General features: G+C 45.8%; 1 pseudogene; it reads left to right on the top strand.

The window, feature by feature from the left end:
• Positions 1-484: 484 nt before the first annotated feature.
• Positions 485-3,567, top strand: LOC105907338 (annotated as a pseudogene).
• The last annotated feature ends 4,042 nt before the right edge of the window (positions 3,568-7,609 follow it).

Below are 7,609 nucleotides of genomic sequence, written 5' to 3'. Positions count from 1 at the left end.
TCTGTCCTTTTCTCTTTGTCTTTCTTTTTTTCTCTGTCACTCACACACAAATACATCTCCCCCTCTCTCTTTCTCTCTCTCATTCTGCTACTCTCATCCTCGAATTGGTCCTTCTGTCTTTGTTTTACTTACTCGCTACTTTATTTTTCTCTCTCGTTCACTCACTCACTCTCTCATTCACTCACCCTCTCATTCACTCACTCTCTCATTCACTCACTCTCTCATTCACTCTCTCATTCACTCACTCTCTCATTAAATCACTCACTCACTCTCTCTCTCCCACACTCAGTCTCTACCACACCCACTCTCTCATTCACTCACTCTGTGTCATTCACTCACTCTCTCTCCCACACTCACTCTCTCATTCATTCACTCACTCTCTCATTCACTCACTCTCTCATTGATTCACTCACTCACTTACTCTCTCTCCCACACCCACTCTCTCATTCACTCACTCTCTCATTCACTCACTCTCTCTCCCACACTCTCATTCACTCACTCTGTGTCATTCACTCACTCTCTCATTCACTCACTCTGTGTCATTCACTCACTCTCTCTATTGCATCGTCTCTCTCTTACCCCTTATTCTCTCTTTAACTTATTCATTCTAACAGTCACCCTTTTCTCTCTCCCTTTTCTCTCTCCCTTCTCTCTCTCTCTTCTCCCCTCCCACTCTCACTCACTCTCTCACTCACATTCAGTCACTTACTCTCTCTCTCTCTGTCTTCCCCTCCCACACTCTCTCACTCACATACACCCCTCCCCTTTTTTCCCTCTCTCTGTTCATTTCTCCACTTCTCTCTTTTCTCCAGCAGAGAGATTGAGAGCTCCCAGCTGCAGTGTGAAGCAGGCAGACGAGGACACCATGCTGCCCTATGCGGAGCCCCAGCACACGTTTGCTGCGACCGACCTCTGACCCGATGGAGGAGCCTTCCACACTTCTCCCCGACCCCCGGCCCCCGCCTCCGGGAGCCGTCGCGGGGGCCGAGATGTCCTCCTCCCTGGGCATGATGCGGTGGGAGCACGTGGACATGATGTACATCTCGGTGGAGAGCACCATCGCGCTGGCCTCGGTGCTGGGCAACGTGCTGGTGGTCCTGGTGGTGGGCGTAAACCGGACGCTGCGCGACCCCACCTTCTGCTTCATCGTGTCGTTGGCGCTGGCGGACATCGCCGTGGGCGTGCTGGTCATCCCCCTGGCCGTGGTGATCAGCCTGGGCCTGGAGACGCAGTTCTACACCTGCCTCTTCCTCTCCTGCCTCCTCCTCATCATCACCCAGAGCTCCATCCTCTCGCTGCTCGCCATCGCCATCGACCGCTACCTCAGGGTCAAGATCCCCACCAGGTGAGCCCCCCGCGTGCATGTGCCTCTGTCTGATACCCCACCAGGTGAGACACCGGTGTAATGCACATCTGCCTGTCTTTGACATCCTTGCAAAAACACAGCTGAGACTCCAACAGTGAGCGTTGTGTTGTAGATAGTTGATTGTTTCCTCCTTTGTACGTCGCTTTGGATAAAAGCGTCTGCTAAATGACTAAATGACGTGAATAAATGAGAATACCCCACTAGAGAGGTGGCAATGTGTTAAATTAGTTTGAGGTGCCATTGAAAAGTAATTACCATCACATAGAAATGTGGATTACATTACAGATCTCGTTTTTTAGATTGAAAATCACAGCAGTTGTCTTAAAACATGTTCAGTGAAATTTCTTTAAAAAAAAAAGATCAGAAAACAGTTCCTGTGTGTCATGTAAATGCAGTGTGTTTGATCTCAGGGGCTTGGAGCGTACAGCCTGCTCTGTGTGTGTTTCTGCCCGGCTGCTGGGAATCCATTGCTCTCCTCGGTTTAATGTGAATCAATGAGTCGGACATCAGGGGCTTTTAAGTAAATTAAAATGTCTCTCTGGCTATCCAAGGAAGTCGTTTCTATGGTCAGCGTGTTTGTGTTTTGGCATGGTGTTCTGCTTGTGAAGTCAAATGAGAACAAGACACGTTCCTAATACAAAGGCATCTGACAAGAGACCTTCATTTAACTAATTTTAACTGTATGGGGAATCAAACAGAGTGAACCATTAAGAGACTGATCGGTATTAAGAGCCCCTAAAACTGCAGTAATTATGGTCCACACCTCTTGTATGAAGCACAATACATTGTGTAAATAATAATTTTTAGATTTAACAATGATATAAAAATAAAGACCATAAACTCGAGTTGAATAAGTTCATTAGCAATATGTAAAATTCATGGCGTTCTTCCATATGCCAAATACACAAGTAAATTAATCTCATCAATTAAAATCATTACAATCTCACAACCACAAAAGACTGCAACTTACAGGTACAGGTTACAGGTATAGTTTAGTACAGGTCAATCTCTCTTGTGTTATTTTGCATGTGCTTCCTGGCTGTCAATCCCATACCCCTGGTGTAGCACCTAGCTCTACCAGTGCTCAACAGACCAGGATCACTGTTAGTAATACAACGCTATTAGTATCGTATACTAGTGTAGTATTACTAACCCTATACACACTTGCACATACTTGGACACACAGTAAGACATTGTAATACAACAACAACAACAGAAATTAAATTAATGGAACTTCTCTTTTTATCCCTTTTCCCATCCACTCTGCTCATATAACCCCCCCCCCCCCCCCCCCCCACACACACACACACACACACACACACACACACTCCTGTCTGTAGGTACAGCAGCATCGTGACTCAGCGTCGGGCGTGGCTGGGTGTGTGTGCGTGCTGGCTCGTCTCGGCCCTGACTGGCGTGGTGCCCATGTTCGGCTGGCACGAGCCCCTGCAGGGCAACCTGACCTCCGACCTGATCAGGTGCCAGTTCACCTCTGTCATGAGCATGGACTACATGGTCTACTTCAACTTCTTCGGCTGGGTGGTGGCGCCGCTCATCATCATGATCCTAATGTACGCCGAGATCTTCCGCGTGATTCGCCGGCAGCTGAACCGCCGCGCCGAGGCCACAGCCGACGCCAGCAGGTACTACCGCAAGGAGCTGAAGCTGGCCAAGTCGCTGGCACTGGTGCTATTCCTGTTTGCCCTTTGCTGGCTGCCCCTGCACATCATGAACTGCGTGCTCTTCTTCTGCCAGACTGCCCTATGCCCAAAAGTGCCATGTATGTGGGTATCTTCATGTCGCACGTCAACTCTGCCCTCAACCCGCTGGTGTACGCCTTCCGGATGCAGCGCTTCCGTGCCACGCTGGTCCAGATCGGCCGCAGGTGCATGCTGTGCAAGGCTACCAGTGCCAGCTCGTGCCAGCCCAGCCCGTGCCATCCCAGCCCCCCGCCGTTCACAGAGAAAACCACAGGAAACCTGTTGAAACACCACCCATGTACTCAGACTCTATCTGGTACACAGCTCTAATGCCCATTCCCAGGACACCACAGGATGCATTCAGACCATATGCTTCAGGTTGGAGGGGTTATGCATCATGCTTACTCTGCAAAGGACACTCACACGCACTGAGATCATTCTGCTAAGATCTTTTTTTTTTATCAATCTCTCCATTTTCTCATCTATGACAAAAAAAAAAAAAAAAAAAAAAACGGAATATCCATCAAAGTGCCAAATACACTATTCACTATTCAGCCAACATTTGGAAAATTCTTGTCTTTTTTCATCCATTTCAGATGTGTACCATGACATAACACAGTATTTCCAGTGGATTATTCCATGTACATTTCAACAATTGTGAAGAATACATTTAAAATACCTCAAATGTCCCTAGTTCTAACACATTTACATTCTTTACATTGAATGGCCGTACCATCAACAAAATCCAAATGTGTTAGATATGTAAAGATAAGAGATAAGAGACTGGAAAAGATACTTCTGCATCTGTGGCCCAAGGGTAAACTATAGGAATATCCCCAGGGGCACCAAGGGAGGCATTACTGTAAATTGCCCTCTTATGTTTATGGGAAGACAAAGGCATCAGCAATTGCGATGCGTCATTATGCCTAGAGCATAGTAGTTATGGACGTGATGAAGCCATGAAAGTGCTAGAGATGATTCAGGATCGCATTTCCTTTTAATTGTCCAACAGTTCTCTAATATTGATCCGCATCCGGTAACTTGCCGTCTTCATCTTAACGACTAAATCATCTGTCTCTGATGCCAAGGGCGTAAACGAAACGCTAATATGTGGAAGAAACCTTACAGGACTCCTGGACACGCAACCAGTGAGAACCAAAGTAAAGAGATCAATTATTACAAAATAAACATGCGCTAATTCAATGTATCAAAAAAGATCCCATTAGCAAATACATACATATCTAATTACCAGCATGTATTTGCATTACCAGACCAAAGCACTTTGTTCGAGAGAAAATTTCTGAGTGTTTGAGTTCACAGTTGCTATAATATACTACATATGGTTATGGTTCAATCCTCATCCTTTCCAGGAAATGCTGGAATGCTCTCCCCTCTGGCCAGTGAGACTGGCATAGCCTTCACACCTGTGACTGGCATAGCCTTCACACCTGTGACTGGGATTGAAGAGGCTCCAGCGTTGTTGGAGTCAAGCCTGGGTCCATTTTCATTTTGGACTGAATTGAACACAGGGCATTTGGCTTCTGATTTACAGAGGCCTTAAAAACAGCTCTGGTTTGTTGTGGTTTATCACTTCGCTGCTTCGTGTGTCCCTCTCACCGTGTATCTTAGCAAAAGGCACAGTGATTATGTTTTAATACAGTATATATGCTAGACCGAGTGGACTATAAAGTAAGTATGATAATAAAACATTAAAGGAAAACACAATAATAGTACATTATGTCACATGTCATTGTGAATAAGTGATGTCTTAAAACAGCTCTGGTTTGTTCTGGTTTATCACTTCTGCACAGTCATCGCACCGCTGCTTCGACTGGCCAGTATTTCACACAGGCCAGCAGTGCCCTGCTCTAGTGTGTCCCTCTCACCACAGGCTAGCAGTGCCCTGCTTTAGTGTGTCCCTCTCACCACAGGCTAGCAGTGCCCTGCTCTAGTGTGTCCACCCTCTCATTTACATTTACATTTAGTCATTTGGCAGACGCTTTTGTCCAAAGCGACATACAAGGGAGAGAATAGTCAAGCTGCGAGCAGTAGAACCTGGTGTAACAATAAATAAAAACTACTTTACATAAGAAATATAACAAAATGAAAGAAAAAAAGAAAAAGAAGTGCAGAATGTAACTGCTGTAATTGCAAGTTACGCACTAGTCGAAGTGCCAGTTAGGACGGGAAGTGCTCTCTGAAGAGTTGGGTCTTCAAAAGCTTCTTAAAGGTAGAGAGGGACGCCCCTGCTCTGGTAGTGCTGGGTAGTTCAGTCCACCAACGTGGAACTACAAATGAGAATAGTCCCTCTCACCGTGTATCCTAGCAAAAGGCACAGTGATTATGTTTTACTACAGTATATATGCTAGACCGAGTGGACTATAAAGTAAGTATGATAATAAAACATTAAAGGAAAACACAATAATAGTACATTATGTCACATGTCATTGTGAATAAGTGATGTTAGAGAACAAAATAGCCATGTCTATCTGATGCAGCCAGTATGTGCAAGTTGTACTGTATTTCAGTTACCTTTCTGTTAAATTTGGTGAAAAAATCAAGCTCCTGCTGAATCAGTTATTGTTCTGTCAACATGTTTCTGAGGTTCACTGGACATTTAATGACTACATCTCTGTTTCTGGTCTGAAAAATGTTTTGTAAGGAGGGACACGTTCAATAGAATGATAGCCTGTAGGACAAATGTGTTGTTTTGATTTAATTACAGCATGTGGCCAGCAGATGAAGCTTAGCTGAAGCTATCCAGTAAAACAAAACCTTGCTCCCCTACTGTATTTACCAGCCCCCCAGACTCTAAATGAAACACTATAAGAGGCTTATCAATGACCCCCCCCCCAATGGATAGAGGAGGAGAGAAGAAGGGATATGCCCCCCCCCCCCCCATTTCTGAAAGATCTGCAGTACAAAGACCTGGATCAGCACTGTTGAAGGGGTTCCAGAGACAAGACTAGTATAACCCCCACACACACACTCACACACAGGCGCACACACACACACACACACTCACACACAGGCGCACACACACACACACACACACAGGCACACACGCACACGCACACACACACACACACACACACACACACACACACACACACACACACACACACACACACACACACACACCTACTCCAGAGTGTCCAGGGAAGAGAATGGGAGCAACTCAGCTATAATGAGTCTTGACATGCAGTGTCCACCAACACCTCAAATACCAGTCTTATTCTATGGGTTTAAGTTACCAGTCTTATTCTATTGGTTTAAGTTACCAGTCTTATTCTATGGATTTAAGTTAATTACATGAGTTTAAATACCAGTCTTATTTTATGGATTTAAGTTAATTACACGAGATTAAATACCAGTCTTATTCTATAGATTTAAGGTACTTACATGATATTGAATATTAGGATAAACATTTGTATTACAAAAGAGGTGTTCAAAACTAACTCAATGACAAGAAATATGCCACATAATCTGAGAAGTTCTTATCTTCATTCACTAACCCACAACCTCAACTTCCGAACATGCACACACACACACACGCGTACATACACACTTGGGAAGTAAGGACCCATTTCATACTGTAATGGTACAATCCAGTTCAAACTCACTTAACACACACACACACACACACACACACACGCGTACATACACACTTGGGAAGTAGGGGCCCATTTCATACTGTAATGTTAGGATCCAGTTCAACGCCTCTTCACCTCACTTGCTTGGGATTTGAAAAGCCTGCTGGTGTGCAAATCCTCCTCATCTTCTTAGTGCGTCAGGACCTAATCAGTCTGTCCATCTCTCCCACTCACACACACACACACACACACACACTCAGACACACACACACACATACACACACACACACTCACAGATTACCTCCACACGGCTACGCTCTGACACAAAGGCAGCAGCACACGCCGTGCCATAGCCACTGCTGGTGGCAGCGAGAACGTTTGATTCTGCAGAGAGTCGTCTACTGAACACAGCCGGTATCTGGACAAACTATCACCGAAAAAAAGAGCAGCGAAGGATAAGTCCAGTTAATCCTCTGAATGAACACCTGCAGTGAAACAGCTCGCGCCTCCTTCTGACGCCACCCGGACCAAAACAAGAGAACACAGAAATTCACATCAGAAGGACTCCGGTCATCACCACTCCAGTGTTCCTCAATCTAGGTGCATTTCTCTCTTTTTTTACCTCAAATCTCAACAGGCCACAAGCTCCTGTCCACCAGGGGGGGCTCTGCAGAGATGACAGAGAACGAGAAGCTGATGAGGTGCGGACAGAGGAACAGGACGAGTTTGAGGACGAGGAGGACCCCATGCTGCGCTTTGAGCGCTACGCTGAATCCCGAGCCGCTCTGCCCTGGAATGAACGCTCTCGGAGAGAGAGGGTGTCCTGGTACCTGGACCGGCTCTTCATCCTTTTCCTTTGCGTAGTCTTGCTGGTGTTTGCGGGAGAGGCCATCTATAAGTTTTGGTATGTGACCAACCTGAAGGCGATTTACAAGTTTGTGGCAGACATC

The sequence above is a fragment of the Clupea harengus genome, chromosome 5 (assembly GCF_900700415.2).
Source record: "Clupea harengus chromosome 5, Ch_v2.0.2, whole genome shotgun sequence".
Classification (NCBI taxonomy): Eukaryota; Metazoa; Chordata; class Actinopteri; order Clupeiformes; family Clupeidae; genus Clupea; species Clupea harengus.
The sequence above is the reverse complement of the archived record's forward strand: the minus strand, read 5'-3'. Positions and strand labels throughout refer to the sequence as shown.